At 49.8% G+C, this 26081-nt stretch overlaps 1 protein-coding gene across 2 annotated transcripts in view; it reads left to right on the forward strand.

Moving 5' to 3' along the window:
• The first annotated feature begins 1585 nt into the window (after positions 1-1585).
• LOC144093943 (uncharacterized) overlaps positions 1586-26081 on the forward strand; it is a 120962-nt gene continuing 96466 nt past the window's right edge. Inside the window, exon 1 of one of the 2 annotated variants that reach the window (XM_077627709.1) lies at positions 1586-1844. The gene's annotated coding sequence lies outside the window, so the exon portion shown is untranslated. The remainder of the gene's footprint in view (positions 1845-26081) is intronic. The other variant, XM_077627710.1, reaches the window with a different exon arrangement.

Below are 26081 nucleotides of genomic sequence, written 5' to 3' on the forward strand. Positions count from 1 at the left end.
GAGTGGGTCAGGGAACAAACCAAGATGTTGTAAAGGGCAAGACAAGTAATGCGAAAGCATGATAACCGGGGGTCGCCAAGTGTAACGGAGTGTATTCCAAGAAAAGGCAATCGTAGCAGGGAGCGGCAGAAACTCAGGTGGGCGGATGAAATTAGGAAATTTGTGGGGATATGATGGCCGCTGCTGCCACAGGACAGGGTATTTAGTTGGAAAGATATCGGAAAGAACGTTGCCCTGCAGTGGACGCAGTTAGGCGTTTTCTGCCGCTGATGATGACTGCTGATGCAGGTTTGTCGCATCACATCATATGATCGCCTTTGTTTTTTGTTTTTGTTTTCTCTAGTCAAACGGCAGCGCAACTCCACATCTGAGCTGCGCCTGTTGACGTCGGCTGATAGCTGGTCAATGCGTTTGGCTCGAAGCCTTACAGTAACCAGTGGTATTTTTTTTACCAAACATCAAAATCAAAACATGGTGTCGAACCAAACTTCTTCTGAGGCTGGTAGTCAACAATAAATGGCCTTCAAGCCACCTCTACCACCCCTTCTCCTATTTATCGATGTCGTCGAGTTATCAGGGTGCGCTGCCGTGCACATCTCAGGCAAGCTGAAGGCCAGCTTACAATCTTGATGATGCATTGGGTTGTTTTATGCTTTGGTGTATTATGCCTGCAACTGAAAATATACCACGACAACAGCAAATGCTGTTCGGACTTAATACATGCTGGCAATCTTCGGCTCGCCAAGAAGAGCAGCTAAGCAATTTGCTTCACGGCCTTTGCTTTTTGCATTCACTACATCTATCTTTCCTTTGCATAGATTCGTGATGTCTTCGCGCATAATAAATAATAAATAAATAACTTGATACTCAGGGTAGACGCGGTAGCTTTTGCATTCTGTTAATATAATTCAGAGTAAAGTTCGGGAAACCGTAAAACGTCAGGCAAGACTACAAATCTCGCGGGCTATGAGATGACTCGAAGCTCCCGGGGCAGATCACAGATGGCGGCACTGACGCAACAGCGGCACTAGCGGCAGCAGGCGCCGTGGCGGATGTATGTGGGTTTTCACGGCAGGAATCAAAGCTTGGGGCGACAACGGCATCACACTTCATGCATTAAGTTTCTATTTCGAGAACCCAGGATAACACATACGTCTATGCTTTCTCTCGATCAAACCATACTCACAACCCGTTTTCGTTTGAAGGCAGTGAACGCGTCTGTCCCAAAACCGCGTGCAGTGCAGGGAATTAATCAGAAGAAGGAAGCGCCCGATAACACAGGAGTTTCCGTGAATGCTGAGAATTCGAGTGTACTGATAATATAGCTCATGCACATGCAGCCGATCTCTATACTATGACACTGTCATTCATATTCTGATAAATGTACAGCACATCTTTGCATTACATTCGTGACAACGTACATGATGTTCCCGCCTTTTGCTTCACATATCCGATGTTTTAACTAGCACAACTGCACAATTTCACGCAATTTTCCACAAGCTCTTTCGAAAACGAAACCGAAACTAGCTTTGTGTAAACTGATCAAAAAAATAAAATAGTGATAAGAGCTCTCGCCGCATCTCGCAATGCCTCGTTGCTCACGAGACCGGCGGCGAGGAGGACCCGCCCATGCAAGCAAAGGCGCTTTCCTCCGCGATGGCTCGGCTGTGTTAGGGTTACGCGGAAAACAGGTTCATTCCGGGATAATCCTGCAATCGCGTCTCTGCCCGCAATTAAATTCCATTCACATCGCCGCTACGCTCGCCTGGAGCCGAGCCAGCTGTTCGGATGGCACAGACGCGAGGGAGACCCGTGAGCACGATGTGACTGCACCGCTCGCTCGGGTGAGTGTTTATTTTCATTTATCGACGGCCTCGGCGAGCGCAGGCTCGCAGCGTTGTCGAACCCAGAATGAATGGGGACACTCGTTTCTTTTCCGCCTCGCTGAAAATCATGCCGTGTGACTCATCATGCGGCCGCGCTTGCGATCCATGCTGCGCCGTTCCTGTGCTGTGGTCAGGCCTCCCAGTGCGGCTTCCATGCGTAGCGCACTTCGATGCTGCTGTGTGTCCTATCGATTTTCGCGTGGGGCCTCGGGTTCGGCCTGACCCTCGTTTTGTTCCCCAAATTATTAACGAAAGCACTCCTATGTTAGCTTGGTGTGATCGTCGCTTGTAATGACTGCGGCAACGTGTCGCTGTAAGTGACACGAGTGCCGCTACGTTGGAAAGTGCGCTTTTACGAGCGCGCAAGGCGTATGTACTACTTCTGGGTCGCATTGGAGGAAAACGCTTTGTTCGTCCAAGCAGCAGCTCTCAGCTTGTTAACCTGGTTGCATGGACTCAGTGACCGGGGATTTTTAGTAAACGCGGTTACGCTGTTAGCTGCAGACTGCGCCGAAGTTTTCGTGTGTGCCGTCTCTGCAGTGGTAGACATAGTTATTCATATTCACTATTTGTTTTGTTTAGAGGTACGCCCCGCTCTCTGCATCATTTCCTTTGCGCTGTGCTATCGTTTGCATCTGTTGTTGCAGAACGTTGCCTAACACGAGCTCTTGCAAGATTTGAAACTCAAATCTCGGGTGATAGGTGCCGGGTGGCAACGGCCTTGCTCATCGTGGTGACATTTTCTCCCACGGGGCGTCAGGGTACTGTACAAGATCTGCTTTCAGTTTAGTGGTAGCCCCCATTATCCGGCTGATTGACAGGCTGCTGATGTTTGCGGCTTCTTGGAAACGCTTCGTTTCTTTTTCCCTCTATTTGACATCTTAGTTAAGGTGTGTGCTTGTTTCGTTCTAGGCGCGCTGTTGCATTTTTTTTTCTGCATGTATAAACAGTTGTGCCAATAAGCTAGGAAAGTTTTAAATAGATGCTGCTGTCCGTAACAGCGCTACGTATACTTCGACATATGTGACACATTGTTTTTTTCTGCAGATGTCAGCCCTTCTAGCTTAGCGCTTGAACATGATTGACCTCTCGCGGTATCGTGACGCCTCTTTAGCGGGATTTTCTCAGGCACACTGGCAGTAAACGAAATTTCAGTTGAAAAAACAGCTCCTATTGCTGAGTTCGTGCCAGAGCCTTAACAATGCCTGGCAGTCTACGTCAGTGTTGGTAATCGTCAAAATCGATGTAATAAATCGCACGTGTCGCATTCTTGCCCATAATCAAGCTTAAGCACCTTCGTTTTCTGTTAAAGTCTGATTTTGGGTGTTTTTTTATGCATCCAACCAGTTTTTTTTTCATCTGTAAAATAGCTTCTGTTTAAAAAAGGCAATTACCGCCCAGAAAGCCCCCTTTGCTATTTGTGATTTCATAGTGCAGTAGAAGGTACTGCACTGAAACTATACAGAACACATGCTAAAAAGTTCCTCTGTTTTAATTGCAGATGTTTATACAAGTACTTTTTAAAGTTTGTTCTGCTAAACGTGGCTGGACTGTACAGGAAGTCGGAGAGTATCTGTAGTGACTGAGTGCCCAGAACCCGAGTGCTAGCAGACCTGATACCTTATTGGCGCTATTTCAAGGGGCACTGCATCACTGTAGTCATTACTTCTGTAAACCAGACGTGCACTCAAAAATAGATGTGGGATGGCTCTAAATTGTTTGCATAGAGTAGGTGCAAACTCCTGTGTGGTCTGTCGTAGACACATGAATCATGCCAGAGACTTTGGGACATTTCTAAACTTCAGCTTGTCGCTGCAGCTAACTTGTACACAAATTGAATTTCATTACAGCCCACAGTGAAGCAAGTGCCCTCATTTTATTCTTATTGTTCGAAAAGTTAACATGACAACACCAAAATTGTGGAATAATTTTTGAGAAACCCTAACTTCTCTCCATGAAAACACCTGATTTTTACCCCCAAAATTTTGGTCAGCATAAATCCCAAAATTGATGAGACCAGCACATGCTGAATATCTTCTATTTAATTCAGTATATGAAACATGCCCTGGTTTGATGTATTTAATTGGGTTTAACATTCTGATCATTGGTACCTAAAAATTGTAATTTCCACTCAACCTCTACTTGTTTGATGTGATGATTAGCTCTAAAGGCTTCATCATAGTATTGCATTATTCATTATATGAAACAAAAGGTCAAGATATTTACATATCTTTGGTGATGCGCCGACTACTCCTGTTCTGTAATGCATCTTTTTCTAGCCACTGTATAGCATGAGTCAAGTGCATAGTTTCTTCAGGTACGGCATTTTATTCCAACTTAAAAACTCATCATTTATGTACGCCTCTAAGGTTAATCAGTCTGGACGAAGTACCACTTCCTAACTGGGGATTTGAATGACAACTCTAAAGGGTAAGGTTGCTGTAAGCAGCAAATTTCTAGTAGCCGCTGTTTGTGGAGAAAGTTTTTTTTTTTTTTCGTTTAGTATATCAGGCTGTCTTATGCTAAGATACCTGAAGTTGCCTGGCCACTTGCTGGAACCATGCATGCACCCCTCAAGACTGTCACTCAGGGGGCAAATGTGTCCAAAACATTGAGCTGCGTGCCTTGGACCTGTTTGTGACCGCACACATGAAACTTTTTGAAATGGGCTCTTTCAAAATGGGCCAGGTGTAAGCACATGCTGGTACACTCATGGAATTCCTTCGCCCTTACCTGCCTTGGTAATCACCATGGCTTTAGCAGCTGCTTTCATAGTTTCGAGTCCACAGCTCTGATATTCCAGACGGGTGTTTTACCTTCTGTACTACCTCGTGTTCAACTCAGTGATGTCCATTTTTTCTTTTTGCAGTATCGCAGTTTTCAAATATCTCTGAAAGCATGCTAAACTTGCCATTGCTGTCTGCTTATGAAAATGAAACCGATGAATGCTGCCTCCCTAAAGGGTCATTTTTATACCTTTGACTGTAGTGTTTTCCTTTGTGATTTACAGTGACATCTGGTACAGTGTGTAAGCAGTATTGCATCCACTGTAAACCAAGCTGCCAGCAATGCGATTGTCTGCTTGAGAGCATGATTTGGTTCATAATCCAGGCAGAACATACCTTACTACTTGTTCACTTTTTTTTGTTTTAAAGCGTGAGCACCACATACAGGATACATTATAATTATTTATTGTCCATATACAGGGTTTAGCTTGCTTTTTCCTCGGTAATGGCATAATGAGAATAGTGGAGAGAGGCAGAAAATGTACTTTTGACTGAATTTAGCACTACACGTGTAGCAATTTCAGTGGGTTCCACAATCCAGCAAAAGAATTCTTTTTGCATGGAAGCAGCGCAGCAGACGGGACCAAGAAAGGAAGACACACACACAGGCGCTGCTGCGCTGTTTCCATGCAAAGAATGTACCAACTAGCCTGGCTTACTCCTTTGTTGAATTCTTTTTGTTCTGCATGTTGGTTGTAATAAAAATTTTGCATCAGGAACAGAACAGATGTTCATGAAAGGCAACCTTCCTTGACTCCGTTCTGGATTCGCCCAATGAAGCATGCCTGCAAATTGGTTGTTCTGAGTGCAGGTTATGTAAACGTGAAAGGCAAGCACTTTCTGTGGTCATTGTTAAGCTGTTCTGCGTCTTGGGTGTGGCTTTTGTCTGAAATTTTTTTTGCTTGGATTTTAACCTTGAAATAGTTTTGTGCCTCTTCCTGCGAGATTATCGATCCTCGTAAACAGCCAGTCATCATTGCATCAGGCGACTGAACTGTAGTTGAATGCAGCCCAAGCATGCAGCAGCAGATGCCCCTCGAAGCCTGCGACGGACTGTCTCATAACATGGCGATTAATCCCCTTGCACCTACTGGCCACCTGCCATGTCACGACAGCATGTGCAAGGGCTGTGACGGCGTGGCAGTCGATTTATGCCATTGCCTGGAGGGCATCCTTTGAGGTTCACTTGACTTGCTTCTGCGTTTTTTTCTTGAGTTGTACCTCACGATAGTAATGTTAAGGAAAGTTCTAGGATTGTGATCTGTGCAGAACCATATACAATTGTTCCCAATTAATATTAATGCAACTCAAATTACAGTTTTTTGGGGACCAAACATTTTGTTGTGTTTTTCCCTCGTTAATATGGAAACTTGCTGTGTGGATAATAGGCAGGGCTCAAAAGCTCAGAGCTCATTGGGGCCCATGTAATTTGATCACATTAATATAGACAGCGATGAGAACAAACTCTCTAATGCCCTAACCAGATATTTCCATTCTAGTACCTCAAGTGCTGGACACCAGCAAACAGTGCAAAAGTGAAAAGGATAGAATGATGACTTTGTTCTTGGTTCAGTGCTTTCCAGTGTCGTATTGCCTGGTTGATTGGTCTTGCCATTTGTCATATTGCATGAATGGCTGCTAAGGATGCTTTCTCTATAGCTCGTGTTATGTTGAAATGTAACACGCCATGAGATGCCATGCATTGCATCTCATAGACCGCTATGCGCTTCAAACTGCACAACAGTAAATTAAAAATAATGGTGACTCGTTTTGAGCGCTCAATATTTTCTCCAGTTAGCACTTCACTGCCCGCCACTATGCACAGAAGCAGACAATAAAGACCGAGCTTTTTTTTTTTTCTGAATATAATTTTTTTCTGCATGATTCGTTTTTACAGATAACTGCCTCTATGAACACGTCTGGTTGGGAACCAAAGTGTACTTATTAACGAGGCGCGACTTTTATCTGTCCTTTCAACTTGTTTCACTGGCATGTTGTTTGCACAATGCAAACAGCATGATCTTGCACTAGCTGAAGTAATAGGAAACCTTCTGCTGCTTTGGAAGTACAGTCGGGGACAAAAGTGTGCAGACCACGTATTCCTCAAATGAAGTCGATAGCTCTGCTATCAACCGGTGGCTCTCCAGCACACTTGTGGAGATGAAAGAACAAAATTTGGACTTTCACCTCCACAAGTGTGGTGTCCAGCCGCCATATGATAATAGAGCTATCGGCTTCTTTTGAGGAACACATGGTCCACAGACTTTTATCCCCGACTGGACCTGATTTATTAGATTTACTGACTGATTTTAGTACTTTTCATGTTTAATCAACGAAATATTCCTTTGGCCTGAGCAGTTAGGCGGGAGTTTCCCAACGCTTCTCGGCTCCACAGCAGATTTGGTGGCCGCAGTCAATCTAGTGGAGTGAGTGCTCAAACTGCACGACTTTGCTGCTGGCTATCTTCGTCGCTGCCGGCAAAAGTTTTTCGGCTCTGCTCCGCAAAGCAGGGGCCCGGTCTGCAAGCAGGCTATTTCCGCGCAAGTGTTAATTCACCCCCTGTGAGCCGCCACTGGGTTCGAGGAGGACGGACGCAACACGCGCCACCGCTTCGTTCTTCACGTTTTCTTTGTGTGTGTGCGAGTGATTCTCGGTTGAGCGCTTTTTGCCTGCCGTGTCAAGGAGAATCCGGCGACCCGTCTATTCTGGTTTGAGGAAACGGCCGGCGCCCTCTGATGCCGCGTTTTGCCATCGGTCGTGACGCTGGACAAAGTGCTCGGCCTGGACGGGGCTGCTGCCCGCATGTGGGTGAAGAAGGCTGTGCGCCGCTCGCATGACGCCCCAGGCGCTGCGGATTGGTTGCGCCAAAATGACCCGACGTCTGGTGTGCATCGGCGTCGCGTTAGTCAACGGTCAGTGGTCGGGACCTCCTCTTTCAGGTCCCGGTTTTGCTTGGTGCTAAGTCGGCTGAGTCTTTCTCCGTATCCCGTGCGAGCTCTGCCGACCTTGGCCGTAGCGGGGCGCGCCTAGGTGTGCAAAGCAGCGCTTCCATAGCCCTGTTTTGACGGATTAGTTGGACGTCCAGTGGTAGTTTTGTTCAGTCCTTGTAGCCACTCGGCGCAGTCAAGCAAGAGAGCAGCGTTCACATGATCACTGGTAGTGGCTGTCGCCTTGTCGCCAGCGTGTGCACTGCACATCTGGAAGCGCAGACTGTGTCGCTGGCCTGAGCGGCAGGTACCGCGGCGCGCCGTGCTTTTCTATGGGACTCCTTGTGTGGCCTGACACAACAGATGGGGTGAAATTGCAAGCATGTGCGAAGTTTGCGCTGATGTAACGACGTCTGGCAAGCTCGCCTCGTGGAGGTGAATGCCTTTTCTTGTTTTAACTTTAGCAACACTTGCTGTTGGGCTAGTTGGTTATCCATGAAGCCCGAAGGACCAGCGCACAAAAACAACGGACAGAGTTTGTTGCGCCATCTGTCGTGAAATGCGCGTAGGTGATGCTTCACCGCATGCGTGCGCTTGCGGCGATGCATTTCGGCTTCTTCTCCAGCCTTCTATTTTGCTTAAGCGCTCTAAAGCCCCAACTCGATGGACGCATCCTACGCGTACCGGCTGAGCGCCTACGCGCACGGGCGTACGCTGGATCCTGTCTGCGCATGCGCAAAGCGAGACGCGCGCGCAGGCGCGCGCGTTGCTAGATATCTGTTCATGTCAGATATTTTCGGCCCTGGCGGCGCGCTGGCGCACGCGCCGGAAGTGGCTCGCTGGTTTGTGGCCAATGGGAGTGCACAGTTCCCGCTATATACGGAATGAGCCTCCGTGGCGCGCCGACTGATTTTTTTTGTCAACGAGCTGCGACAGCCCCCTACGCAATCATGTCGTACCTAATAAGCAATGAAAAATTAATCGCTGCTGTTGAGAGGCGCCGCTCGCTGTGGCTTGCCAGCCACAAACACCACAAAATTAAGCTCGTTACGGCAGCGTCCTGGAATGAGGTGGCGGCGGAAATAATGCCGGGAACACCATGTGAAGGTAAGCAGGCACATTGCTCATGACGAGCACTTCATGATTGTAACGTTCTTAAGATTCCTCATGTTTCAATCACGCAGAGAACGTTCACATTCAGAAGCGGTGGAAATCTCTCCGCGATAAGCACTGAAATACGTGCCAGTTTGAATGAAAAGCTACTATTAAAACTGCAGTTCAGTTTATATATTACATAACTTGCCTTGCTACTTTCAAAATCTAAAGATTTCAAGTGGCAGTCTAACTGTTTTGGCCAGTTCCAATCTATGAGGTCTAGCAACAACGTGCTAGTGCGCGCACGAGCGCGAGTCAGCGACAGGCTATGGAGCTGCACACCACTTGCGACGCCCGTCGCGACGCGGCGCTGGGCGCACAGGCGCTCTGCGCGTACGCGTAGGATGTGCCCATTGAGTTGGGGCTTAATTCTTTCCTAGCCAAAAGATAAGTTCTGCTGAGGCCGTGCCAAGCAAGGGTCGCATTTATTGTACTGCGCGGCCAAATTAGGGCCAGGCCCCCTCCCTAGTAGTTTCCGTGACGCTGGCGTGTTTCCTCTGGCGGAGGGGTGATAGTGCTAGGGGATAGTGCAGGCCGCGGCCTGGGCGTTGATGTTTACCAAGGTCGACGCGCTTTGCGGCGCTGGCAGCGTTTGGCCCCACGTGTAAAGAACTGAAGAAACTGTAACGAGACGAGCCGATGGTGGTTTCCGTGCTGAAATACTAGAAATAATTGGTTTTTTTTGGGGAAAGGAAATGGCGCAATATCTGAACCGCGCCGTAAGGGAAATGATAAATGATGAAGTGAAAGAAGAAATGAAGAGAGAGGTGCCGTAGTGGAGGGCTCCGGAATAATTTCGGCCACCTAGGGATCTTTAACGTGCACTGGCATCGCACAGCACACGGGCACGTTTTGCCTCCATAAAAACGCAGCCGCCGCGGTCGGGTTCGAACCCGGAAACTCCAGATCAGTAGCCGAGCATCCTAACCACTGAGCCACCGCGACGGGTAGGAATCGTGGAAATGTACAAATTTTCTCCTTAATAGATTGGATATGAGTGCTGCGTGCTCGGCGTCCGTTTCCGTTTTGTAGCGAAAGCTACATTGGTTACGGACTCGTAGTTTTGCCGTGCTCGCATTCCCACCGTGGTCGCACCTCACCACGTGATCACCCACGTGACTGGTCAGGTGACCAACCGCTAGACGAACCGCGTGACAACTAGCCAGGCAACCAGACTAAGCTGGACTTGCAATCAAGATTAACCAGGGCTAACAAAGCTATGCCTTGGCTTTCGCTACGTTATATCCTGGCATAGCCGAGCTAAGCCACTGGCAATTTTTAGATTGTCTTGTAGCGATGGGAGCCGATACCAGCCGAAGCTTCCTACCACTGGCCTTGGTTATATGCATTTCTACTCGGTATACCTGAGTTGCGGCGTGTGCGTGCTTCCGTGGATGTGGTGTGTGGGGTGTCGATATGGGCTCTCTCTGAACGATCGCCAGACGCGCGTAGCGTGTTCCGCCGGCGTCGATCTGATCGGGGCCGCTATCTGCATGGTGGGCCTCCGAGGTCGCCGGCCAACGCCTCCCTCTCGTTTCGTTACCGTGATCCGGCTCGGCTGTTGGCCCATCTGCAGCCATCAGGGTCGCAAACTTTCCTTACGTTCTCTCACGGAGAGTTCCGGGAAAGGAAGCTTGTCGAAAAGTGTGCATGTGTGTAAAGCTAGCAAGCCGTGCTAACAATAATTAATGATGATGACGCACTGGCGATGTGAGGTTTCTTTTTTTTTTTTGTTCTGTATACGCACACGAAACTATCCTGGGCCTGGTGACAGGTTATTAATGAGGTGAAATTAATGTAGCGGTTTTCCCGCCTGCCTGGGGCGGAGAGCCTGCGGAAGCGTGGAGTGTAAGGCGGTGGTATAGTGAGATTAAGCATAGCTGGATTACTGCCTCGTTCCAGTTTTAGACACACTTCGCAGCAGAACCGCTAGTTATCGGGCTATCATAGCAACTCATTCTGGCCTTAGGGTTGGTTTGTGCTACAAGTGGACGTAGCCGCTTTTCTTGGCAGATTTTCCGGCACTGCTTTCGGATATAACCCAGAGAAGGCCGCATCTAACTGCACCCCGTAGCAAGCGATGCCAGTGAGGATGCGTCTATAGCTGAGAGCTGGTATTATATTTTGAGATTTTGCGATTATCTGATAAATTTTTTTTTTGTCTTTCAGAAAATATTTTACGCTTGGGTATCCGCAGTTTCAACAATAATGTTGTGCCTCTTTTCTTCGTCACGTTGACCGGAAAAGTGGATGCACGTAGGCGTGCTCTCTTCGTTTCGGATGCTTGCAGAAATTCAGTGCTCGGAAGTTTTTTATCATAAACTTAGGTCTCAGTTTCGGTATGAAATGTGGCCTGGTTCTTAGTGCATTTTCCAGTCACTGGGGCTCCTCCTGCAGCTCCTCTGTCAGGGCGAGTTTTGATGAATAAAACGGTTTTGAGATTTTATTGGCGCTTTTCCCAAAACATTTCCGGTGGTTTGTGTGCCTTTTTCTCGGGAACTATATAAGGCGTAAGCAAACGAAATTTTCACCGAGGTTAATTAATGGCATTTACATAACTGCAGCTAGAATAGAAAGCCCAGACGCTTTTGTATATTACTGACTAAAGAAACATAGATATGTAGGAACATTATTGCATGGACGAATGTCAAAAACATACTAAATACAGTTGTTTTTTTTTACTTCATAATTTTAGTTCCAGTTTTGTAAAAAGTTGGTTGCTACTTCCGTACAAAACGGCAACACTCTGCGGATAGTAAATTTTAAGAAAAATAATAAAAGATATATCAACATTTCAAATTACTTTGAGCTCTAAGGCTAGCTGCGTCTAAGATTTCTTGCAATTTTCGTAGCCGTAGCTTTTATTACAAGTCCTGTAGAGCCAAGTTTTGTAACATAATTTTCAAAGTCTCGCCCCACCTTAAAAGATCTGCGCTGTGAAACTGGCTTCTCGAAGGGCAGAGTGTTAAGGCAGGCAGCAGTGGCGCATGCGCACACAGCAGCGCGCACCGCACTTGTCCTTTCACCTTTCGATTCGCCGGTAGAGGGCGCTAGAATAGGCCCCAGCTTTCAATGGGTGACCAACCATTAATTTAACTGCCACCAGCCGAGGTGGGCGCGCTGCTTGTCCAGTGTGCGGAACGCGCTCAGCGTCACAGACGCCAAGGGGCGTCTACTATCCCGATACACAGCACAGCTTTCGCTGTCTAACCAGGTTCAGCAGTAGTTAAACCGCAGCTAATTTATCTTGCGGCCAGATTGGCGTGACGCGATCGACGGCCACCGATCACGGGAAGATATTTTGGAGAGAGTCATTGCGGCTATTTTGCGTGAAACAAGTATATGATCGCGCTTCGGTGAGGCTGTTTTCGTCTCGTGGGTTCCCTCTGCGGTAAAGAGGCGAAAGTAGCGTGCATACATGCAAGTAGTAACACGTACAGAGGAAAAGTGCATTGGGATATCTATGCAGTGTGTTCACTGTTCATCGCCATTAAAACGCGTATGCATTTCACTGAGGCGAAGTAACACCTCATAAAAAAAAAAAACTCCAGTCAGGGCGCAAAGCGGAGTGGTCTGTTAAACAATGCCCTGACTTTGTAAATCAGCTTCGTCTTCTACTCCGGGATAAATGATCGGTGTTCCTGGCGTAAGCGAAAAAGCAGCAGGAAATCCATTTCTTCGTGGCACCACATGGAAATCCAACCTTAATAATTGCACTGTAGTTATCTATAGATGAAATAAGGGGGGCTGGGATTACGGAGGCAGTTCTTAAAGGAGCCTCATACCGTTACTCCCCCCCCCCCCCCCTTTCCGCCTACTCATGCCACCGCCGTCGATTAGCGGGCACCAAGTACACGTGGTAAGACCTTCGCGTACGGAGAGATAGCGTTGCGCTTTGGCTTAAGCTGTAAGGAAAGTGTTAGTTTGATAAAATTAATCAAACAATGGGTTACAGTAATGTATTGTGGCATAGTTTTTAGCGCATCCAGTGCGCTCATTTAGACGCAAGCATGTGCGATGCTGCGTATTGCGAACGAAAAAGCCCTGTGCCCATGATCCTCCCCACTTCCGCCCCAATCAAATCGAAGCGACGCGCTCATTCCAGGCGTCTTTACAGTCTCTTCCATAGCGGTATGCAGAAACTTCGCCGCCAAGAATGAAAGCGCTGGTGTTGCAGAGTAATATTATTTTTATTTTTTTTTTAGCCCACCTTGATCAATGTGAAACCGGTGTTCTCGGAGGCTTGCCTGTGCCCATCCTCACCAGGGAACGCTTCGGCGACTATAGTTCATGCATGGGCAACCTTGTACGAAACAGCTGCGGGAATAGGTGAGCGTTGGACAGAAAACAAAAAGAAAAACAAAAAAACGTACTCCTCTTTTCCGGAGATCATGGCCACCTGTATATACTATACTGCGCCAGTCCCTCTCCACTGCCCTCTTCCATTATTTCCTCTTTGTAGAGTGCATGCACTCATTCATTCTTCCCCGGCCGGTTCGGAAAATGAAAATTGGTTGTTGTGGAAAGGAAATGGCACAGTATCTCTCTCATATCGACGGACACCGGAACCGCGCCTAAGGGAAGGGATGAAGGATGGATTGAAAGAAGAAAGGAAGAAAGAGGTGCCGTAGTGGAGGGCTCCGGAATAATTTCGACCACGATGGGATCTTTAACGTGCACTGACATCGCACAGCACACGGGCGCCTCTTGGGTTTCGCCTCCACCGAAATGCGGCCGGCGCGGCCGGGTCCGAACCCGGATACTTCGGATCAGTAGACGAGCGTCTTAACCACTGAGCCACCGTGGCGGGTTTCACTACTAGCAGACGAATTTTCGCCTCTCACAAGAGGGCGCCAGATCTTGTGAAAAGGCGGATGAGGAAATGAATGGCCGTGGGGTTGTACTGACGGCCGAACGCGTGAATTCTCCCTCGCACGTAATGAGTGTAGCTTGCGAGATTGCGCGTTCTGGAGTTGTTCGTGCTCGTTTGAGGTTAAACTTTTTCTTTTTGATGCGGTTCCATTAGGAGGGCCATAAAGGCGAAAATTGTCCGGTGTCATTGGCATCTGTGGGAAGTGTTCGCCTCTTCGGTGGTGTTTAGGCAGACTTGCCTCTCCCTGTCAACAGTACCCCTCAGCTCCTGCCCCTCTCCACTTGAGGGAGAAGAGGGAGACGCCGCGTGAAAAAAAAACTAGTGGTGGTTTAGCTCTGGTTAAACCTGGAGTGGCGCGATAGCTACAGTTGGCCGAGTGGAACTTGGTCACGGGACCAACCACGTGATCAGCCACGGCGCCGCGCCGCGGTGAGCTGATCCGCACGACGTGACAGCCACAGGGTGGCGGCGCCGCCACGCTGAAGGCTCGAAATACTACCGTAATGTAGCTATCGCTACAAAATGACTCAGCAGAAAGGAATATGACCAAGACGAAAATGACTCGGACAACAGGAGGCCTACGTACAAAATATAAAGCCGCCCGAAGAACTGTCTTTGCAAAAATGACGCTTGCATGAGCTACGCCTTCTCCGCAATAGTCGGGAGGAGCAACCTGTGTCTAACAAGCCCTACACGGTGGTTGTGTTTGAAACAGTCATATGCCAGTGCAGTGGTGCGCTATGAATGCGACACATTGTGCCTAGCCGCGTAGTCGCAATGGCAAATGAATCAATTGGAATACGTTGTGTAGTGAAAGACGAACTAAAAGCTGGAATTGGATCAGAAGTGAAGTTGACTGCCAAATGGAAGAGGCATGCTATCGTATTTCCTCCGCACCAGTCGAATTGATCGCCCCTAATTTTTTTGTATTCCTTTCTCTTTCGAGCCGTAGTGTGTGTCGGGCTCGCACGCGCCTCACACCGAAGCGAGCCCCAAACGAGGATTCAAGGCCATCTCGCGGCCAACACCACTGCGCCGGCGTCGTCGACGGTTAAGCGAGCTGCCCAGCGTCATACATAGGCCGCGTTTACATGAATACGACAAAGTCGACTCCAGTCCCCTTTTTGAGGGAAAGAGTAGGTCTTGAGAAGGAAAGACATGACTCGTCCTCTACTCTCTTCCTCGACGTGTTTGCACTTCCCCTCAAAAAGGGGACTGCAGTCAACTTCTGTCGCATTCATGCAAACGCGGCTGTAGATAGATCCACCAGGCGGCCGTTCCTCCCTCCCGTGCTGTCGTCATCCTCGGAATTCCCGTCCGCGTTTTGTTCGCTTTCGCTTCTGTGGCGCCTCGGTCGCCCGCCGCTTGAGCTTTTTTCTTTTTTTTTTTACGAACCTCGGGCCGTCGGCTTCACTTGAGCCAAGAAGAATCATTGGTCTGCTTTTATTCTTTTCTGCTTGTTAGGATTTGCTGAGGTGTGCGCGGCCGGACTTTGCGACAGCGGTGGTGTGTGGACCACGCGAGGAATGGAGAAGATAGTTTTGTTTATGGGGCGTTTAACCTCCCAAAGCGACTCAGGCTCTGAGAGACGCCGTAGTGAAGGGCTACGGAAATTTCGACCACCAGGGGTTATTTAACGTGGACTGACACCGCACAGTGCACGGGCCTCTAGAATTTCGCCTCCATCAAAATTCGACCCCTGCGGCCGGGATCGAACCCGCGTCTTTCGGGCCGGCAGGCGAGCGCCATAACCACTCAGCCACCGCGGCGGCTGAATTGAGAAGAGGGTATCCCCAGTGCCGCCGAGTACCCACCGGTGATACAGTGGGTACAAGCTTTCCCCTGGTCTGGTGCTCGGCCTATTTAGGGTGAAATGCTTGGATAATGGGTCTTTGACCGCACCTTGAGAAGTCAAAAAGTACCTTGTGTCATGGCGCTCTTTGCCCATAGATGCCCTTACGCCATAAAAATTCATCATCATCAATTGAGAAGAGGGCTGGAATTAGGAATGGAATTCGATCTCCTTATGAATGTGTGCTACTTAGCTCCACTGGACTCCTGCCGTGCAGCGACCTTCATGCAACAGGCCTGATGTCCACCATTTACACGTGGGTTTAAAGTTTACGCGAATGTATGTCTGCCCTAGCTCTCTCTTAAACCCGTACAAGCGAGCCATTATTGTATGGAGTCCGTTCGCTCTGCTGTCTGGGAATGGGGCGCCTCGTCTTATAGCGGCGAGAGCGAGGCGGCGGTCCCAAGCGGCCTTGCTCTGGGCTCATGCGACTGTTTTTGGCCGGTCGCCACACGAGCGTCCTTTGGACGAGGAGGACCCCTGTTGTTGGGGCGCAGTCGTCTTCTTCAAAGCCCGGCCGATGCCAGACGATCCCGCGCCTCGTTGGTCGCTGGAGGTGGTCGCAAAGGTGTGCGACCGGCATGCGCTGACTCATTGCGTGTGTGCGAAAACAACTCTCCGTCGGTGTGAAGTTTCGGAGCAGCCACCACTAATGCACACCGGTGCTGACGATTTCTTGCGCACCTCGAAGGAGTATGCCAGATTTCGGAATTTAGAAGTTCGCCTACATGTAGTGATTAATTTCAAAGTTTCAGTTATTTCCCGCGTTGCGGTCCCAGCAGCCGCGAGTGGTTGGTGCGTCAAAACTAAGTGCAGGTCACTCTGGGCACGCAGAAGCAGAACAGTAGAGGTTCTTCATTTCTTTTTATCATTCCGCCCTCCTGGGGCCGGCAGTCGTCAGTGTTGTAGCAGTTTGAAACGATGAAGCAGCGGTAATGTCGAAATCTCTCCTCGCTTGAGAGAACACAGACTCATTGCCACTGCTCGGCTGTTGAAAACCGAAACATGAAAGATGGAAGTGGAATCATGATGTATTTGCCGGGAGTAGGCGAATTCCAAGTTATAATCCATATGTCGTCGTCAGCCTAGCTGCGCCCACTGCAGGACGGATATCTCTCCCAATATCCCTCCAAGTTCCGTCAGTGCCAACAGACTTCCTGGTCTCATCCGTCCGCCTAACACGCTGCCCCCACCCCCCCCCCCCCCACCGCCCCTTACTACGCTTACCGTCTCTTGGAGTCCGTTTTCTGTTACAACCCTAGATGCCCAATGGTTTTTTTTTTTCCTTCGCATCGCGTGCCCATGCATCCATTTATACTGATATCTTGCGCATCATTCCCCTATAGCCCTATTAAAAAAAACAGCAAAAGACAGACGATTAAAACTTTTCTCCATTGTCGTTTTGAAGTGAACCCTAGCGCGTGTAGTTTTTCCAGCCCTCCGAAAACGCGTGCCATGTGCGCCCGCGAAGAAAGCGCATCTTCGAAGAATACCCGGGTTCGAACCCGACCGCGGCGGCTGCGTTTTTACGGAGGCAAAACGCTAAGGCGCCCGTGTGCTGTGCGATGTCGGTGCACGTTAAAGATCCGCAGGTGGTCGAAATTATTCGGAGCCCTCCACTACGGCACCTCTTTCTTCCTTTCTCCTTTCACTCCCTCCTTTATCCCTTCCCTTACGGCGCGGTTCAGGTGTACAACGATATATGAGACAGATACTGCGCTATTTCTTTTCCCCCAAAAAAACAATTATTATTATTATTATTATTATTATTATTATTATTATTATTATTATTATTATTATTATTATTATTATTATTATTATTATTATTATAAGAATACCTAACGGTGATGCAGCTTATAGTTGGTTGCGTATCGTTGGCCAATCGCGGGGAGCGATTCACTCGCAGCAATGTTCCCCCGCCTCTCATAGTGCGCTTCCCCGGAGCCTCGAGGAGGACGGAGGCTTCGGAGACAGTGAGGGGAAATATTTAACAAACTATCTTTCGGGGCCCCCTTGATTGCGATCGCTGAGGGAAAGGGAAAGCGTTTCGAAGCGAGCGTTCACCGGTTCTTTCGCTCAGGCAAGCCCACAATGGAATGCAGTGTTGTACGTGATCGGTCTCAATTGCTGTCAAGCTGGGAATTCCTTCCCCGGCGGCAGAGCTCGTCGTGTCTTCGCCGCCCTTCCGTCAGCGTGTCTGTGCAGTGGAAAGGATGAGAAAGAAAGCGTCTCGGGGACCGCGCCCTTGGAGACGGGGAAAGTTGGTCGCAATTCGGTCCCATTTCTTTTTCGCGTTCGGCCGTTGAACCCGGCCGTGTGGCTGAGCCTTCGTCGCGCGATGACGCCGTTGTTTCTCGTGTCTGGATATTAATTAGGCATATAATGACGATTATTTTTTAGAGCGTTCGCTCTTACTACTCGCATGCGAACGTTTCTTGTCCGTCCGAGATTTCAAGATGGCGGCTGGTCATGTGATCAAATTGCTGCAGCATCTTACACAAAATGTGACCCTCCATCACCTGACCGCACGCGCGCAGTTGTCGGGCCGGCACGGCCGCCGGTTTACCCCATATGCTGGCGTTCATATATATATATATATATATATATATTGTCTGAGCGGGCGCCGAGACTGGTGCCACTTCGGGTTGCCATTTGTGACAAAATTGTGGCCCACCCGTTTGGCGCAAAGGGTTCGGAGTGCTGGCAAACGAATCGGCACGATTCGCCGCACAAAGGTGTTAGTCGAGTTGATGCCTGGTGTGTGTGTGAGAGAGAGAGGGGGGGGGGGGGGAATTTGGCGTGAAATTCGGATATAACGAATTTGAGCCTCGGATATAGCGAAGGCGCAATTTAATAAGCATCATTAATAATAATGTAAAGCATTAGTGAAAACAACTTAGCTAATGCTCTTCATTTGATTTCGCATTCGCGAATCATTCTTTACTTTTTATTTTTGCATCGAGCCGTGAACGTTTGAACACTCGTGGGGCAACGATTTTTCTGCGCTGTAGTGGCTTTGAGTACTTCGCATTTTCTGTTTTCATTTTTATTTCACATTAGAGAATACTTTGACAGCTGTTCAGTTTGGGGGCTTCCGTCGATATACACGTATCAGTTCGTGTTGCGATCCTCAAACCGGAAGTTTGTAACTCTTGCGTGAGTTCATCGCGGTTGCTGGTGAACACTTTCATAGTTATAGTTCACACGCGACCCTGTAAAGCTGAAGGTTGGACAGCCGTCGCCGCAGCTCAGTTGGTTGAGCATCGGACGCGAAATTCGGAGGTCGTGAGTTCGGATCCCACCGGCTGCGTGTGGTTGTTTTTCTTCTCTTTTCTAATCAGTTATCTTTAAGCACTAAAATAATTACCGTTAATCTCCCATTGGTCAACACACAAACTAAAAAGAAGCACTCCCCTTCTGCTGCTTGATTTCGGCGACTGTTCGCTTCCTTCGTGTGCAGGTCTGTTGTAACGAGCCCTCATTTTCCCTTCCCTTGGCTGCTGAATTTGGCGTGTTAGGTTAGGCTAGGCTTAAGGTTCGGTTAGGTTACGTTTCGAATAAACAGAGTAGATGTGAGCGCATTGTTACTCCCTTTGTGCGTTTCTGTAGATAGAAGTAGATAGACTGGCTTCTTGCCTAGTTGTAGCTTTTGTGTACGGCGCCTTTGATGGTGTCCCGCAGTCTTGCGACACCGTCCCGATGTTGGCCGTGCGACCTTGCGCTGCGTGATGTGCGCAACTCTGCGTCGGTGCCGCCGGGGATACTTCCGTGCCGATTGCGCGCGTGCGACGGTCGTGCATTTCTGGGGCGGCCCTGACGCGGCTTTGTTCGGTGCCATCATCCGCCGCACGAACAGGGGGCGCTGTGCCCGCGACCACCGCACCTGGAGGCGAGCGGAGCAAGTAGGGAGAAGCCCCGAATTAGGCGCCCCGCAGATTGGATTAATGCGCAGTCTGGGGCCGGCATAACGGCGGCTTCCCGCCCTCGTTTGCGTTGGGAGTCGCCGTCGCTTGCTGGCTCGGGGAAGAGACGAAGAGAAGGAGGCTGAAACGCAGCCTGTTTGCGTGGCGCGCCTCCCTCTCACGTTGTGGGCAAATAGGGTCTGCGCCAGAGTGTATGTAGTTCCAGGCGACGAGGGTTAATTGGCGCTACCAACGCGCGGATGGTCGCGATGCGGCGGGGTCACCTGCGATGGCGGATGCGGCGGCGTTGGCTGGTCTTGTTCGGGCCGGGATTGTTGAGGATTGAGCGATAGCGTGCGTGTCCGTGTGTCGCACAAAGAAGAGAGGGTTGTTGCTGTAACCGGCTCATTAATTAACAGCTCTCTTTATGACCCGCAGCCCCCGGCCGGACGAGTTGGCATGCGGACAGGCTGGAGCATTCTCGCGTATTTTTCGCCGGTGGGATAAAAGTATCCAGAGTGCGTGCCTGCGCGTTGTCCTGAAGCTCTGTGTTTGAGACGACCTTGAAGCTTCGGGTTGTAGGAAGATGGGAGGTAAATTGCGATCGTGTCGCTTGCAACGCTGCAGGGACGAGAGAGAGAAGAAAAAAAAGAAGGCCAAAGGGAAAAAAATATCGCTCGAGCACTCACAGATATCTAAACAAAGTAGATGGAGAACGCGGGAAGAATACAGGGTGTTTCATCTAAGGTTTTACACAAGTTTTTGAAGTAGCTTTTTTTAATTTAGGAGAGCGGTTTTTTTGACATAGCATTGTCCGCGTTGTAGTACGTCAGAATAAAGCTAAGATGTGCTAACTAGCTGGCTGGCTGACTAATGTTTTATAGCTAACTTTTTAACTGTGACAATTAGTCTCCTTAATTACTAAAGAGAGCGTAGCCCAGCGTTATTAATATCCATGTCAGTTTTTACAATTTAGAAAACGCGGTTACCTTCGACGCTGTTCTCTGCCAGCAAATTTTGGCAACATCGCGCCAAAATGCATACGCTTTCGAGCTGCTTGCAGCAGAGCAGCCTCTCCAGTGCAGGTAACTGGTCGAAATAGGCAAAATTTATTGGGCCACAGCGCCGAGGCTAATACGCGTTTTCGAAATTCTAAAAGCTGATATGGACTTTACATACGGTGGGCTACACGCTTTTCAGTAATTAAGGAGCCTGACAGTAATACTTAAAAGTGAACTATTTAATCTTAGTTAACCAGTCTGCTAGTTACGACACCGTATCAGAATTCTGATGTACTACACCGCTGACAATGCCGCGCCGGATAAAGCGTTCTCCTAACTCAATAAGCCTATGTTTACAAATTGTGTGAAGTGTTAGGTTAAACACCCTGTATAGCTTATAACACATGAGAGAACCAGAATTATAGGGAAAATGCTTTAAAGGTAGGAAATACGTAAGATCGCCTCTTAAATTTGCTAGGAGGCGCCAGACCACTGACCTTATACAAAGAGGCATGCCGGTGAATCCGTCGGTGCGTAGGTCGACGTTCTGCGTCTCTGCTGTTGGGATTTGGGCCTCTGTGTAGGCGTGGGAACTCTGCGCTGGCAGCGTCCTGCCCTTAACCTCGTAGTGCGACGAGAAGGAAAACTCGGCGGCAGTTGAAAGGAAAAAAAAAAACAGTGCCAAGCTTGCAGATGTATGCTCTGTGCAGCCGTGCAAAACATGCAAGCTGTGCAAAACTGCCGCCGGCTTCGGATATTTTCAGAGTTATTCAGCGGGCCTTAGCGAACGAGCACTCTTTTTCACTACACTTTAGTGTTGGCCTTGGACACCGTGGCCTTAGCCATAAGTGTTTTCTCCTCCTCCTCCTCCTCGGACGTTTTACTTTCTTTATTTGGTCGCTCCAGTGGCCGCCGCCTCGTCGACCGCCCGCCTGAACGCACTCCAGTTGGTAATGGAGTAGGCACGTTTGGGGCGCGCCTCCATCGCAGTGGTTTCAATTAGGATGGAGTAATGATCCGAGTGTGACGGATTCGGTGCAGTGGAAACACTAGAACACCTGCTCCTTCACTGTGCCGCGTTCGCCGATGCTCGTCGCGATATGCTCGCGGCCTATAGGGCGCAGGGCATACTACCAGACTCCATCAAGACGCTATTGTGGCCGCAGGGCAGTGCGCGCACTCGTGAGCGAACTTTGGTGAGCCTCTGTGCATTCCTCGAACACACGGGCTTGACGTCCCGTCTGTTCTCCGTCAGGTAGTTACACGCAGTGACCGAACGCTCCGCGAATTCTACCTTGAACGATTAATAACTGGACGCCCCACTCCAGTTGTAACCAACACAGTGGTGTGCGCGTGTGTGATTTAATTCCTCTAAAATGAACTAATCACGCGCACAACCTGGACACATTTTTTATTGTGTAGATAGTTTCTATATATTACTTCTCCCCCTATCCTCTCTTCCTGTCCCTTCACCTCTCTCATTTCATTTCTCCATTCTGCCTGCTGTCCTTTATTTCCGCTGCTCCAGCTCAGGTGCTTCAGTATCGATGGCAGATCCCGGGGCTAGCAAAAATCTTTTCCTTCCTTTTTACTATTGTTTAAAAAAAAACACTACCACCACCTATTTGGTCGCTTTTTCATGGCAGATAACCGGAGAATGATGAGCGCAAGATTCCAGCAGTCAGGTGTGGCATTAGATCCTCCAGCAGCTCACACACCCGCGGCCCCGAGAAAGAAGCTGCGAGGCTTTTCTGCGGCGCCGCTGTGTTCGGCAGGGCCTCGCAAACGGGCAACGTGCGCGGCCTGTTTACCGGGCTGCCTGCCATCGGCCGTGGTTAGCACGTCTTAGGCTGCTACGCCTCTCAGAATGCTTCTTCTAAGTCAGGATGCTCGTTTTTAAAGTCTTAGGTGAAACCCTGTACATAACGGGGGGGAGGGGGGAGGGGACTCATTCTGCTGGCGTTTAGAACGTGCCTCGCACCGCGGGCACGTACACTCCTCGTGATGTCCGTAGCCCGCGGCTTCTTTCTGCGTTTTCTGCACACGCTTTGCATCGGGCGCGTTCTATTATCTGTTCATTGTTTCTGTGCTGGAACCCGCTCTTAACGTTCCCAAAGAGCGGCCCGGAAGTACACCGAGATGACGCCGCACAGTGGTTTCGCCGAGCGCCTGAAAGCACGTCTCAACGTAGCGCGTAGCGCACTGGCTGGCTGCACGCATTGTTTTGCTGCTGTTAATTAACGTATTGCCTCAAGTCTCCCCGGAGTTCTCAGGCAGTTTCGAGGCTTGTAACTTCAAGCACATCAACGATGATGCTTGTTCACTAACCGGCCACGTAATTGACTCTGCGCAATGGTTCCGGATGGACAGCCTCCAGCGGTTGGAACAGAAACAAGGGAACAAAGTAGCTCGCAGAAACGACGCGTCTTCTTTGCATCGACGTCGCCCCGTAGCCGTGGGCTCAGCCGCCCGGAATCTGCGGGCACGGTTGGGAGCGATGCGGCAGATCACGCCGCAAACGGGACAGCGTGGAGGAGGAACAGCTGTTCTCCACTCCGGCTTATTGGCGGCGCACAATGCCACGGAGGTGTCCCGGATTAGCTACCGCGCGCCCAGGGTCGCTCACTCAGTAGTCATCCGGTTCCCATGGAGACAGAGCCGTCACCTCATTCTTCGCCCGGCAAGGACCCGGAAGAGGCTCTCCCCGAATCGGCTAAGTCGCGACGAGCGTACGGAGAAGACACACCCGAAAATAAGACGACGTGGCCCGTGTGTGCCGCGGAGGCAGGGTCTAAATTTGGGCATCCGGCTCGCATTGCATTGCTCCGCGCTCTTCTTGGAGCGTGCACCTGTTGCCTGTATGCGGGGAGGGGGGGGGGGAGCTGTTTATAAAGGCCGCCGCTTTTATAAACAGCTCAACCCGAGCCCACGCGAAAGCATCGTGCTTCATTCAGGCGGAAGTTTCATTCTAAGGGTTTCCGCTATGACATCCGCCCAGATTGAGGGCTTTCGCTTGATCATTGCTAATAGAGACCTTTAGTATAAGGGACCCTGTCGGCTAAAGGGATGTGCACATGGTCAGGACAGTAATTGCCCTGCGCATAAGCACTGGCTCCCTGCTGTTCCCCTATATCCCTCTAACCGATAGGGTCCCCCATTCTGAAAGTCCCTAATTGCGAGGATTAGAGTAGGGTGACCATATCTGTTGGGGGGGATAATGGAATGCCGGGGTGCCAGTTCACATGCGCTCAACGCTAACCCTAGGGGCGTTGTGTTCAACACATGCACACCGATAGGGTCACCGTACTCTTAAAATTCCCTAATATCGGCGCAGTCAACCCGACGGGAGTCTGGAATGAGCCAACACGATCCCACGCGTACCACGCAGCGGCGGAGCCCTGTTTTATCTTTTGCCGGTGTTCTATAAGCCCCGCCGCGGTGGCTCAGTGGTTAGGGCGCTCGACTACTGATCCGGAGTTCCCGGGTTCGAACCCGACTGCGGCAGCTGCGTTTTTATGGAGGAAAAACGCTATGGCGCCCGTGTGCTGTGCGATGTCAGTGCACGTTAAAGATCCCCAGGTGGTCGAAATTATTCCGGAGCCCTCCACTACGGCACCTCTTCTTCCTTTCTTCTTTCACTCCCTCCTTTATCCCTTCCCTTACGACGCGGTTCAGGTGTCCAACGATATATGAGACAGATACTGCGCCATTTCCTTTCCCCCCCCAAAAAATTATTATTTTTATGTTTTATAACCGGCTACAATACATACATGGAGCCGCCGGATTTTCAAACTTCTCCTCTCTGTCTGAGAAGTAACGTTGAGCATATTCTATGTCAGCTGCCATCAATATATTCATACCGTGGAAGAGAGCAGGTCTTTTTTTTTTTTCTTGCAAATGACGTTAAGAGGCTGCTTCGGAAGGGAATGTTTTCAAATTGTCCGCCGTTTGAACCGTCATCAGAAATGTTCCGAAAAATGAACCCACATTGACGTTCACGTCGCTTCTGATACGTTAGTTGGAGAGTTTAAAATTGGACGGGAAGCAGTATTTACTGCCTTGCGAAGAGTAATTTTGAAGAGTAATGCTGCTGGCAACGTGGACACCTATTGAGAGTATCGGCAATATTTAACGGACATGTACTGCATTCGGCCGCGGTCGTGTTGCCCAAATGAGAAAAAAAATTAATGTGGATTAGCTCAGGTAATCCAGGACATACAAAGCGCAAGCGAGATTGAGGTCTCCACTGACCCACGGAGCCAGTTGTGCGCCTTTCCTTTCGTGAGAATGAACGGCCTTTGCAAAGTTGTCAACGCCAATGAACTCTATAAACGCCGTCGGCTCACTTGTTTTGTTTGGTTTTTGAGGAAAAGAAATGGCACAGTAACAGTCTCGCGTATCTGACACCGAACCGCGCCGTAAAGTAGGAGTAAAGGAGGGAGGGAAAGAAGAAAGAAAACTGAAAGTTGGATTTTTGAGGAAAGGCGCGGCGCTGCGCAGCGGCGGAACACCTGTGGCTCGGTGCTACTAGTGGCGAATGCGCAGTAGTGACTAGGGAGCGAGAGAGAGAGAAATTGCGGCGAACGTCAAACGCATAGCGCGCGGCAGTGGTCACCTGCGCCGCGCGTGACGTCACGCGCGGCAGCGGCGAAAGGTCAGGCGACGGAGTCGGCGGCGGCCATCTGCGCCGTGCGTGACGTCACTTGTGCTCCGACATAGCCATCCATCTGGCGGTAGAGGCCGCGAAAAGCCAGCAACCCTTTGCCTGCATCTAGTCGCGGAGGCCCCGGCCCCTGCCCCTAGGCCTGCGCGCCAGGGTTAGGGAGTAGGGGGTCTCCATTTCTGATGGAAATAAAAGTTTTTGGAATGGAATGAAATGGACATACGCCGGCTCGCGCGAAGCGCGGTGTTGACTAGCTTTTCGCTTCAAAATGCGAGCTCGCGCGCGCCTGTTACTGGCACTCATTCCGCTCCGTATATTCCTTGGATCCTCGCGGGGACTGGAAATGGCCGACCCATTACTGGTTCCGGCTTTCACTTTGCTGCACGTGTTATCCGTTCCCAGAAACTATTGATAGTCCCGCATCTCTCTTCCGGAAGGGGATCACTCGTTTGGAAACTTCCTCTACCGATAACTTCGCTTCTTGAGAATATGGATGTATATAGCGACTGCTTTTCTCCCTTTTTTATTTTTTTTGTTCCCCCTAGTGGTAGTTGGCGCGGATGGAGAGTTTTTGCCAGTGCCTTTCCGCGCCCCGTGTTCGCGGACTCAAGAGAGGAGCGAGCATTTGAGACGCTGGCCATGGCGGCGCAGTCTTCCTCGATGCAATTTCCCACCGGGGCCACATGCGAACTGGGGCTGGCCTCTTTCTTTCAGCCTGTATTCATGGGAGGGCGGCGGGTTTATTAAGCGCGCAGCGAACAACAGTTGGAAGAGCGGCGCTCGGACTCCGCCCATACCACATCGCTGCCCCCTGAAAGGCACGACGACGACTAAAGAGAAGCTACGGAACGGATGGCCCTAATTGCCGCATTTCCTGGTGCGCATGGCGGGCACCTTCTCGTCGAGACTGCCCCGCAAATGGACGGGTGTGTAGTAACGCTCTCTCGGAAGCGGCCGCGTTATCACGCCGGTGCTGGTCTTCCTGTTTTCTCGCCCCCTCTCTGATCGCAACTTTGAACCAAGAGGAGAACTCCAT

This window comes from Amblyomma americanum, chromosome 6 (assembly GCF_052857255.1).
Source record: "Amblyomma americanum isolate KBUSLIRL-KWMA chromosome 6, ASM5285725v1, whole genome shotgun sequence".
Lineage (NCBI taxonomy): Eukaryota > Metazoa > Arthropoda > Arachnida > Ixodida > Ixodidae > Amblyomma > Amblyomma americanum.